At 41.8% G+C, this 12,419-nt stretch overlaps 1 long non-coding RNA gene across 1 annotated transcript; it reads right to left on the bottom strand.

Moving 5' to 3' along the window:
• Window positions 1-466: 466 nt before the first annotated feature.
• LOC144581432 (uncharacterized) lies at window positions 467-11,690 on the bottom strand. The gene is made up of 2 exons (XR_013532257.1): window positions 11,336-11,690; window positions 467-1,755 (listed from the first exon to the last, which is right to left on the bottom strand). It is a non-coding gene; the product is annotated as an uncharacterized LOC144581432 (long non-coding RNA).
• Window positions 11,691-12,419: the final 729 nt, after the last annotated feature.

Below are 12,419 nucleotides of genomic sequence, written 5' to 3'. Positions count from 1 at the left end.
GGAACTCATGTAAGCCATGCTTTTTCATAAAATGTGTCTTTACATCAAATGATAAAAGTAAAAAAAAAACACAAAGGAATACTCAAAGTACAGGTTCTGGTAATGGAAAGCAACCAGATGATTTAAAGAAAATCTCTCTATTTGTGTTATTTACAGAGAAACTCCCCTTCTCCAAGTAGCCCCTTATCCTATATGCATGTGACTCTTACAATGCAGTGCCCCTCTTATCCATGTTTGCCTGTGTAATTCACTTCCCTACGATCATCCATGGCTTGTACCATTAGAGTAACAAACAATTAAGATTACTTTTAAATTTTTATTATTTTTATTTTCATTTTTTTGAGGCAGGATCTTACTCTGCTGCCCAGGCTGGAGTGCAGTGGTGCAAACACAGCTCATTGCCATCCTCCCACATCAGTCCCCATAGTAGTTGGGATTACAGGCTTGTGCCACCATGCCTGGATAATTTTTCTGTTTTTTTTTTTTTTTTGTAGAGATAGGGTCTCACTATGTTGCCAGGCTGGCCTCAAACTCCTAGCCTCAAGCATTCCTCCTGCCTTGACCTCCCAAAGTGTTGGGATCCAGGCATGAGCCACCACACCCAGCTGAGATTATTTTTTAAATGCTCTTTTCAGCATAGTACATTTGCTTTTGCTACAGGTTCCATTTTCAAGCAAATATAGCAAGGCATTAAACCTAATTGCTGATTCAGGCTTAACACATCAAAATCTTGTAGATAAACAATACTTTACAGATTACTCAGAGTCCCCCTTCTCTAAATCAGTTTCTGAACCAAAGAGGATGAAAAGAATACCCCGAAAGTTGTGAGATGATTGAATCGATTATCCCAGTACTGGGGCTGAGTGGGACAAGAAATGGGCCCATGTCACTGTTGCCCAGCGGCACATTCTGCTCCGTCACATGAGGTGGATGATGGAGAAAGATGGTAACTAACATTTCCTGCTCTTCCTGCTCTTTTTTCTTTCTTTCTTTCTCTTTCTTTCTTTCTTTCTTTCTTCTTTCTTTCTTTCTTTCTTTCTTTCTTTCTTTCTTTCTTTCTTCTCCTTCCTTCCTTTCTTTCTTTTCTTTTTTTTTTTTTTTTTTTGAGACGGAGTTTCATTCTTGTTACCCAGGCTGGAGTGCAATGGCGCGATCTCGGCTCACCACAACCTCCGCCTCCTGGGTTCAGGCAATTCTCCTGCCTCAGCCTCCTGAGTAGCTGGGATTACAGGCGTGCGCCACCATGCCCAGCTAATTTTTCATATTTTTAGTAGAGACGGGATTTCACCATGTTGACCAGGATGGTCTCGATCTCTTGACCTCGTGATCCACCTGCCTCGGCCTCCCAAAGTGCTGGGATTACAGGCATGAGCCACCTCGCCCGGCCCCCTGCTCTTTCTTCTTGCTCTTCTATGGAATAAGTGACTCATTTATGGCGTTAAAGAGACAGCAGATGACGTTTCACGCTTTGTCAACAGAGGCTTGCCCTTCATTTTTGCCAATGGGAATGTCAAGTGACAGCTAATATCTTTGGACCCAATTATGAGGGTCCAAACTGGCAGGAATTATAAGGGTCAAATTTGCACCTATTGCATTGCTTCCAAGTCAATCAGACACCACCTGGAGCTCAAATGTGACCATGACCTACTGTATCCTGATTATCCCATCTATTACATATCAGAATTCTTTTTATTTCCCTCTGTCAACCCAGTCTTTCTCTTGGCCACTGTACTGCTCCTCCACCTGAGTGAAGATCTAGAAGAAGAAAAAACATGAAGTTAGTTTAATAATTGTACTTTATGTTGGGGAAAATTACTTGGATCAAAGCGTTTTGCAAAAAAAGTAGGGTTTGAAGTTTATCTGTGAGTTTGCATCTTTATTCCTATTAGAAAACCAAATGAATTAAGAAATAGGCCCAACTTAGTGGCTCATGGCTGTAATCCCAGCACTTTGGGAGGCTGAGGCAGAAGGATCACTTGAGGTCAGGAGTTAAAGACTAGCTTGGCCACCATGGCGAAACTCTGTCTCTACTAAAAATACAAAAAGTTAGCCAGGCATGATAGCATGCACCTGTAATCCCAGGTACCCAGGAGGCTGAGGCAGAAGAATCGCTTGAACCTGGGAGGTGTATATGTGCCACATTTTCCCTGTCCAGTCTATCATCTATGGGCATTTGGGTTGGTTCTAAGTCTTTGCTATTGTAAACAGTGCATATCATCATAAATTGTCTCATGTAATAGATGAAAAAGCTGAGGACAAAAATGGTTGAACGTTGCTCAGGAATACCTAGCTAATAGTTGTGAGGTTGAGACTAGATACCGGTATTTCTGACCTGCGGTCCTAGATGCTTTCTGCTCGTCTGCCTCTGTTCTCTGGACACTTGCACAGTTCTTAGCTGGACGGGTCTTATACACAGTTGTCCCCTTAACAACCGTCTGAATTCCAAAAATGTAGGTGTAAAACGTAGAACGCATTGTCCTACGAGAACAATCATGCCTATGTTCTACAGGCCACTGTGTTCATTCTCAAAAACCTATGCTTGATCCACAAGAGGTAACTATGTTACTTTAAGACAAAATATGCTTCTCAGAACAATATTCCCTCAAGAAAGTTTCAAGGAAAAAAAGTTTCAAGGTCAAATAAGTTTGGGAAACATAGCACATCATACAGCCCTCTCAGAAATTCGTAATGTACATTTGCATATTAAAGGCTTTAAGTTTTCTTTAAAGAAAAGAAAACTGCTTAAAATGGTTCCATTGAGAATTCATCAACCTTCTTTGACTTTGAAATCTTTTAAGTGAGTAACACATATTAACACCCCAAACTACAGTTCCCCAAAACACGTTTTGGAAATTGCTGCTATAGAAAAATTCGATGCGTGCAATGTAAGATATTAGGAGCCCTTCTCCCACTGTGAGGTTAAGGGTTACCCTGACAGCAAGAGCGAGGTCGGTGATCACTCCCTTGATTTCAGCCAGGGACTGGAATTAGTGATGGATGTTGTTGGGACATACAAAGCAGAGCCAGGTGTGGAAGGATAAGGAACGGAATGATAAAGGCGGGGAATGATGCCTGGGAACACTGAGATGAGACCAGGGGGGACAGGCTAAAGACACATACTTGGTGAGTGACAAGAGAGTGGCTAGCTTGGGATTTGTCCTGTCTTCCTCATTCTTCCCCCTCCTCTGACCCTGCCATTGCAGACACACTCATAGACAAAATCAAGAGTGGTAAGCAGGGATGAGGCAGAAACACGGAGGGGTGGACCCAAGTATTGAGGGCTGCCATGGAAGGAGAAGACGAGGGGAGAGAAAGGCCAAGCAGCTGGAGCAAAGAGGACATCTGGTGGGAGTAACTGGTTTCCAATTGTTCTCAGGAAAGGCTGACAAGCAGAGGCTACCTATGTAGCCTATGTCCTCCAACAGTTGGGTGACTGTCAAATTTATCATCCATACAAAGACACTTTCGCACTATCACCATGCAAGGACAACAGATGTAAACTGAGACTATCCCAGGCAAGCAAAGATATGTGTTCACCTTATTCAATATTTAATGATACTTGAAAGTATGGAGGAGTTATTTGGAGATTTTGGTGGTTCCTTTTTGAACTATGAACCATGGCATTCAGAAAAAAGAAAAGATAGGGAAGTATGTATTGACAATGTTAGAGTGTGTGTGTGTGTGTGTGTGTGTGTGTGTGTGTGTGTGTGTGTGTGTGTTTGAGACAGAATCTCGCTCTGTCGCCCAGGCTGGAGTGCAATGGCACGATCTCAGCTCACTGCAACCTCCGTCTCCCAGGTTCAAGTGATTCTCCTGCCTCAGCCTCCCAAGTAGCTGGGACTACAGGCGCATACCACCATGCCCAGCTAATTTTTGTATTTTTTTAGTAGAGACGGGGTTTCACCATGTTGGCCAGGATGGTCTCGAACTCCTGACCTTGTGCTCCACCCGCTTTGGCCTCTCAGAGTGCTGGGATTACAGGTGTGAGCCACCACACCCAGCCTGACAATGTTAGTTATAATGACTTCCGCTTTAATTTGTTTAGCCAAAAATGTTTTCATGACACCATTCAGCAAGTATGTATTGGGCATCTGTGATGCAAAAAACACCATGCTTTGTACTGTGGAGGATGTGGAGATGAGCATTACGCATTATGCTCCTTAGGAATTTCTGGTCAACACAGTGAATTAGGGCATATGCTCAAATAGACAAGTTGCAAGTAAACATGTCTATTTGAGCACATCCCCTAAAAAAATCATTTACTTGCAAATGATCACAGGTGGTTTTAAGAGAGCTAAGAACAAAATGCATGGAAGTTCTGAGGAGGGGAGGCTAGAGGACACTAGCGATTTGACCATGCTTGAACTAGGCCTTGGGGGACAAGCTGATTATTCACATTTCGGAGGCACAGGAAAGGGGAGATAAACCTTTCCAGGTGGCAGGACAGCAGATGCCCAGAGGAGCGTGTTTGAGGTGCCAATGGTGCAATCTGACTGCAGGAGAGGATTCATGAAGAAGGGGGCAGGTGAAGTTGAGAAGGTTAAGCTGGGCAAGCCTGTGTAGTGACTTGAATGGCAACATAAAGCAAATGGATATAATAAATTCAGGAAGTAATTGAAAGCTTTGATTATATAGTAGCAGACTGGGACAACCACAAAGCAGAATGTCAGTTCCTTACTGCCATGGAAAACTTTGGAAATATTGGGCCCAACTCTGCACTTTTACAAAATTGAACCCAGAAAGCTGAGGGACTTGGAAGCATTTGAGTTAAATATAAATATTAAGATTCTTATCTTAACAGGTAAGAAGAAGCAGAACAGATAATAGAAGTCCAACATGAGTTTCAGTGGGTTAAAATCAAGGTGTCAGCAGGAACATTCTTCCCTCAAACCTTTAGAGACTTCTCTAGAGGTTGAGGAAGATTGTGAGCTTGAGACTAGATACCAGCTCTTCGGACCTGCAGTCCTCGATGCTTTCTGCTAGTGGAGTTTATGTTTGTAGCTGGGGGAGTCTGACATGATAAGCAAGCAGTTGAAAACAGACAGTGTCACATGGGCTTCTGGGACCACAGAAACTACAACTGTGGTATCTGCTGTAATCTCCTGGGATTGCACTCAATTTGGGGACCCTAAGCTCTTTCCTGTGTTTTTAAAAGGGTTATTGGGATGGTAGCCAACCTGTGGAAGCCACAGTGACTGACTGAAAAGAGAAATATGACAAGAATCAGTCTAGAGACTTCCCCAACTTTCCAAGTCTAGAGACTTCTCTAGAGGTTTGAGGGAAGAATATTCCTTGGTCTTCTCCAGCTTCTACAGGCTGCTCTCACATTCCTTGACTTACAGCTCCAGTCCTCCATCTTCAAAAGCAGCAATGGTGGGTGGAGATTTCTCACATCCTATCACTCTGACCTCCTCTTCTGACTCCCTCTTCACTTTTAAGAACACTTGTGGCCAGGTGTGGTGGCTCACGCCTGTAATCCCAGCACTTTGGGAGGCTGAGGTGGGCAGATCACAAGGACAGGAGATGGAGACCATCCTGGCTCACATGATGAAACCCCGTCTCTACTGAAAAATACAAAAGTTAGGTGGGTGTGGTGGCATGCACCTGTAGTCCCAGCTACTTGGGAGGCTGAGGCAGGATAATTGCTTGAACCTGGGAGGTGGAGGTTGCAGTGAGCCGATATCGCACCACTGCATTCCAGCCTAGTGCCTGGCAACAGAGCAAGACTCTGTCTCAAAAAAAAGAACGCTTGTGATTATATTTAGCCCATATGAGTAATCCCAGAGACTCTCCTTTGTCTGTCGATTAGGGACCTAAATTCTCCTTTGCCATGTAAATAAAATATTCACAGGTTCACAGGTTCATGAGATTAGGATAAGAACATCATCTTTTGGGTGGGGTGGCTATTATGCTACCTACCATAGTAACCTAAAAGTCAGTATCTTTCATGATTTTTTGGCTCTCCCACAACTCCTACCTCAAGCATGGGCAAATTCCCTCATCCTGTATTCCTCAAGGCATCTCTAATACCCATTGCTGTGCATAACAGACTTCTGCTGAAGAAGCGTGGACCATGAAGGGCAATCACAGTGTACCAGAAAAGCACTTACATTTGAATATAAGGCCTTTTTGCTCTAAGTTTTGGGGAGTTTTTTAATAGCTGTCTTCCCCTTTGGTCTGCCAACTCTCCCTATCTCCAGGGAATTTTTCCCTCTTATTCTCTCTTCTCCAAGCCCCAGGCCTGCCAAAATGTCTCCCTCCCAATCCTCACTGGAAGTGGAAAATTCCTGTTACTTTATAATTTAAAGCAATTTGGCTTAGTTTATCTTTGCTTTTCCTATTCAGGCCAAATCCTGGGCCTTTCTTTTCATAACCAAAAAGATCCATCAGCATCTTCTGTGACAAATTATGTGTCTGCAGTCTGCTTTAATTCTTTTTAATAGGTACTCTTCTTCTCCCTACATGCTATCAGAGAAGGCTTTAATACCAATTTTAGAAAGAGTATTCCCTTTCCATTACAGGGAAGTGACCTTCTGTAGTATAGGGACTGACTGGATGGTGGTTGACAAAGTAATGCAACTAACAGGCAAGCAATCACCTGGGATAGTGAAACCAGCCTGAGTCCAGGAATCAAGACAACTGGGTATTTTTTCCAGCCATGCCTCATATGACCTGGGGACTTTGTGCAAGTCACAGTCTCTCTGAGTCACCATTCTGTCATGTGTAAAATAGGAAAGTTGAATTAGATGTTCTCTGGATTCCAAAATTCTAGTTGGTTAGATTTTGTACTTTGCACTTTCTTGACATAGAGTCTGGCTCTTGGAGAAATCAGCTCTAAACAATCTAGATAATATTCAGCCTGTGGGTCACTCCTAAAAATTTACAGGACTTAGATGAAATGGTGAAGCTGGAATTACCTATTAAAGACACACTTTCTAGAGCCTTAGGGATCTTTGATCATACCATAAATGCCTCATTGAATTAGTGGAGTTTATGTTTGTAGCCAGGGGGAGTCTGACATAATAAGCAAGCAGTTGAAAACAGACAGTGTCACATGGGCTTCCGGGACCACAGAAACTCTACCACTGTGATATCTGCTGTAATCTTCTGGGATTACACTCAATTTGGAGACCCTAAACTTTTCCCTGTATTTTTAAAAGGGCTGTTGGGATGGTAGCCAACCTGTGGAAGCCACAGTGACTGACTGAAAAGAGAAATACGATAAGAATCAGAAGTTGCGGGGCAAATATTAATTTAGAGGCTGCATGTGGGGTGGAATGAAATCGTGGCAAACAGGCAGCAAGAAAACCAATTAAGAGACTGTTGTAAATGTTGTCATAATAAAAATGTAACAGGATGCTGGATGGGACCTTTCCTGTTGTCTCAGGGTTTCCGCTGAAGCACAAGGGCCGGAGACAATAGGCAGTGGGAGTCTGCTCATTCTCATGGCAGTTCCTGGACACATCCATGCAGGACTTGCTCACCAGGTCTTTGACTGTATATTCTATTATGCCCTCACCCTATTTATAAGGGAAATTCGTAAATCATTAAAGAGAAGACTCTGGTGTGGAAGGAAATTTGTGAAAGTGGAAATTGCTATGGTTTATCTCTCCCCTCAAATCACATGTTCCCTGGAGTCTGAAGAACAGACGCTCATGCCTGACTCTTGACAGGAGGTGAGCAGGGACAGAGAGGACAGCAATGGGAGAGCCTGCTCTTCCAGAATTTGACAGAGAAAAGGGGATGAATTTCAATTTCCCATAGGTTCAACAGACAATCTGCAAGGTAGCTGGGTGCCAGGGCTGCATCCTGGACCAGAGAGAATATTGCTTTCTTGAGAGAAGAGTGTGGTGTTTGACATTCTTAACAGTGACCAAATGGAGGGGTGAGAGTCTCAGAAGAACCCACAAAAGTGTTCCATGAAGGCGAGAGCCAGCAGATGGACAGTTGCCTGGATGGAGGCCATTTGAGAGAGTTCATCAGGAGAGAACCGAAAGAGAAGTATGAGAACAGCAGCTACTGTTCATACTGTTTATACTGAGAACTCCTCATACTGAGGAGACCCAGATACTGTCTCCTCTGGGTCGTTTATGCTGCTTCCAGTCTTGTCCCACACCACTATCCTATCCTCACCCCTAAGGGAGCCAGAAGCAGGTGGCAAAGAAGGTAGATCCAGGAGGGCCAAGGAGCAGATCCCGCGCTGCTCCCTCCACTGATCTGTGGGATCCCTGTCCTGACCTGAGCTGAGGAGAGGGGAAACGCTTTCAAGTTGAGGGAAAATGGAAGTTTTGATTTAGGTTGGACAAGATGTTTTAAATTATAAAATTAAACTTTTGCCTAATATCCTCAAGTAACAGGAAAATACACAGAATCTGCCTGAGGTATCATCAAGGAGTAGGAAAGGGAGGTAAGCCAGAGCATGTTTGAAGGCAACAAAATTTAAAACTACTTCCTGTTTGTACCTCATAGAGTTCAGATCCAATAATGAAATGATACGAAAACAATAACAATGATAATAGCAGCAATAATAAGAAAAACCATTTGTTGAGTATTTACAGTTGCACCAGGCTGTTCGATGCTAAAGATGCATTGATTTACTTAGTCCTTCCAATACCTCCATGAGGTATCTACTACCATTAAATTCAATCCCATTTAGCAGATTTGAAACTGAAGCTCAAAGAGGTTAAGTAATCTGCCACAAAATAGTGTTAATAAGTAACTCATTTCATATCGCCATAATCCATGTACAACTAAAATAGGGTGGCAGTTATAAAAGCAGAAGGAAGCAAGAAATGAATGAAGTGTTTATCATTTTAATCAGGATATCATAATCAACAAAGAGCAATGACACAATGTATGTACCTTGGTAACACTTTAGTTATACATCCCACAAATAACATTGTTGCTAAATATAAAACTAATAAATGCACCTTAGGTAATTTGCTTTTGGTGGGTTGTTTAGTATTGATATGTTGTTTGTTTTTGTTTATTAAGAGATGTTTCTTGGTCATTTTGAAATTCTTTCTCTGGAATGCACCTAATACATTAATTTGTCATTTATGCCATATAAATGTTCTATTATGCATAGGGTATTTGATGGAAGTAACTGAGTGTATGTCCATTGTTTTAGTGATGATGTAGCAGCTTAAAATAGACACCTAAATTCAAGAATATCTTCTACCCTATGAACTCCTTGAAGTAGGGATCCTTTTTCCTCTTCATTGGGCTCTAACCTGCATACTCATGAGGTATTTGGCATGCTGTGGATGCTTATTAATCTAGGATCTTTCCACGGAGAACCTGTTAGGTTCCAGGCACTGAGTTGAGTGTTCTGTGCATATGCTAGCACACACCTTTTTACGGATGTCTGTTTGCAGCCTCCGCCACGCCCTTTCTGCCATCTACAAAGAATTCTGGCTTTTGCTCTGCAGCTCTTCCTTTTTTCTGCCCTCTGAGGAGAATCAGACTTTTTTCAGGTTCTTAGGCATTTCTGACATAGAATTAAGAGACCTGGAGCCAGAAGGACAAAACTAATGAGATGGGAGAAGGGGAAGGAAAGGAAAGGTGAGCCCTATGAGAACAGGACTTTGAGGAGAAGGATGAGAGAAAGGCATGGCCATTCATCTTTCTCCCAATCAATTTGTTGTAGATTACACACAGGATCTCCTTTATTGTGCTCTGAGAAAACCAGGTAAAGGATTTCTGTTTCTAGCTTCTGTCTCTTCTCCAAGATAGGACTGAGTTGGTCTCAGTTTACATATATATTATTTCTTATGCTTAAAACAGCCTGACAGTGTTGGCACTATTGTTTTTAATTTCCAACTGAGGAAAGGGCCTTAAAGCAGGCCAGTAATTTTCTCAGGGCTCCACAGCTCAAGCTAGGATTTGAATCCAGTTCTGGTAAGCCCAAAGCCTGCTGTCCTTCTGCAATGCTACACTACATCCCCGTAACCATCTGTTGACTTGAGCTGAATCAAATGCCTCCCTTGTGAGGGACCTCTATTTATTCTGGTATCATACACAAATGAGAAAGGCTTATTTCTGATATTTGATTCAGAAGAGAAAAGCTTAACTACTATCCTGGAAAGCAGGCCTGCCTTCTGTACCAAGCTTGCCTGTGGGCTTGATGGTTCATTTTGAAGTCCAATCACTCAGCACCTAGGAAATGGCAATATTTACCACAAAAGGTTCAGCAAAACTGTTGCTAAAATTGCTCTAAGGCCATTCATGTTTCTTAAAATCAATTTTTTGACCAGGTAGCTGCCTGATGCACAGCAGTGAGAAGGAAAAGGTTTCTTCGAACTGCCAACCAAGTTACCCTAGACCTTTCAATGGCCGGTTAGTAAGCAAAAATATATGCACTTGTTTTGGTGAATTATCATCTTAAATGACTTAAAAGAATGTTCTCATCCTCTACTGCCATAGAAACCATGATAAAATTTCTTATAAATACTTCAGAAACAGAACTATCTACCCCCATGGAAATGGATAGTGTGTACAATGGACCTCCAAGGAAATAAGTGGCTGTGTTACAGAAAGTAATATAACCCATTAAAAGAAATCTCTTTATGATACAAGTCATAATGTATGAACTGTGTATATGAACCGGAAAGGGGAAAAAAAGTCGTATGAGATGGTTTTGGACTGGTGTTCAGACAACACTTTCCAAAGTTGCATAAACTTTTTTCTTACAGAGGAAACATTCCATAGGCATTAACAGTGATGTCATTTCATCTATATTCAGAGAGTACATGCACAGAGCCATTATGGACCAGACAGGAATTGTATAAAAATGATTTGACAAAAAAAATAGTTTGCTATGCCAAAATCCAGAGTGCTCTACCTCAAGGTGAATCATATTCAATTCCAAAATGTCAAGTAGATTTAGTCATTTTATTCTTTTTATTAGATTAAAACTTGATACCTCAATAAAAGCTAAAGAAACTGACTGGAATGTAGGTTCCAGCACTGATCAATTGTGTGATCTTGGGCAAGCTGCTTGGCTTCTCTAAGCCTCAGTTTCCTCATCTCTAAACAGAAGGTGGTGCTTTTATTTATGTCAGGACTAAGTAAAATAACCCAGGCAAAGTACTCAACACTGTTTTTAGCATTCAGTAAGCACTCAATGGTAAGTGTTAGAAATTACTTATCAAAAAATATAATAACTGATAATAAGTTTGCACCACTCATCAACATATAGCGCTAATTTTTCATTCTCTTTTCCCCTTGAACAGATATAATATCTGATCTTAAATAATTGAAAAGAATGTGTTTAGAGAGGAAGCAAACACAGATCTGAAAGCCACAGTCCATGCAGTTTCTACATTGCTCTGACCTTTCTGATATTGGTGGATCCGGAACGTTCAAAGTGCCATGGGCATCCTTCTTGCAGTATTTCCTCCTGATGTTTGAAAAGAAAGTCTGTTTTCATAAGACCTTGGGCCTGATTTCCAGTGGGAAAAGGGCTGAAAAAATTTGGCTGCATTTCCAAGTATCTTTGCACACTTCCCCAATTGCACAGAACCTCCAAGCTTCCCCAGATTACCTCGTTTCAATGACATCAAATCTTTCAAAGGGAATGTAATAATTCCACAGAGGACTTAGCATTTCTGACAGCCTACCTCCCACTGTCCTCAGAGCTTCATAAATTATGCTGCCTCTGAATGTGAGCTGGGCAGCACCATTCTCCTGGCCCCTTGCGTGATTCATGGTTTCTCTTAACTATGTCAGTGCCTCGTCAGCAAAGCTGTTCCTTTTGGGCAGAGTGTGATGTGATCTGCTTCTTGGAGGACAGCTTGCTAATTATGTACTGATTTTATATACCGACGATTTTGTTTTACAATTTCAAGGTAACTAATAACTATTAACTTCAGAAATTACTTCCAAATTCAGAAAACATTACCATTTAATTAACAATCTGCTCTCTGCAATACACTGTGACCTGAGAAACCACTCAAATGGTAATATACTGTTATCATTAAAATTAACCAACAAACCAAAAGAATGGTGCTGTTAAGGTCAGATATGGAGAGACCATAATTAAAAGAAAGTGAAACTGAAAACAAGTATCAGACCAAAAGATCAACACAGTGCAGACAGCCACCGTGCCAGCTTCCCTGTTTTGCACTGCCAAAACAGCTCCCTCCTGACCTGCAGAACCGAGGAATTCCAAACCCAGGTCCTTCTGGAGCGCAGGGCTGAGACAATTTGCTGTGTGGTTTAGTAATGGAGGCTCAAAGCAACGTGGATAAAACATTCCTGAAAATGACATGCCTCTAAAGTTCCCTCCGAGGTATCTATGATCTTTACATATGAGAATGAACTATACATTTTTATGAATAAGTTTTATCTTTCCCGAGCTTCCAGAATTTCCCACAAGTCTTCCAAGTTACACAGGCTCTTCCTGACTTAGCAAGCTT

This window comes from Callithrix jacchus, chromosome 2 (assembly GCF_049354715.1).
Source record: "Callithrix jacchus isolate 240 chromosome 2, calJac240_pri, whole genome shotgun sequence".
Lineage (NCBI taxonomy): Eukaryota > Metazoa > Chordata > Mammalia > Primates > Cebidae > Callithrix > Callithrix jacchus.
This window is presented reverse-complemented; position numbering and strand designations above follow the sequence as displayed.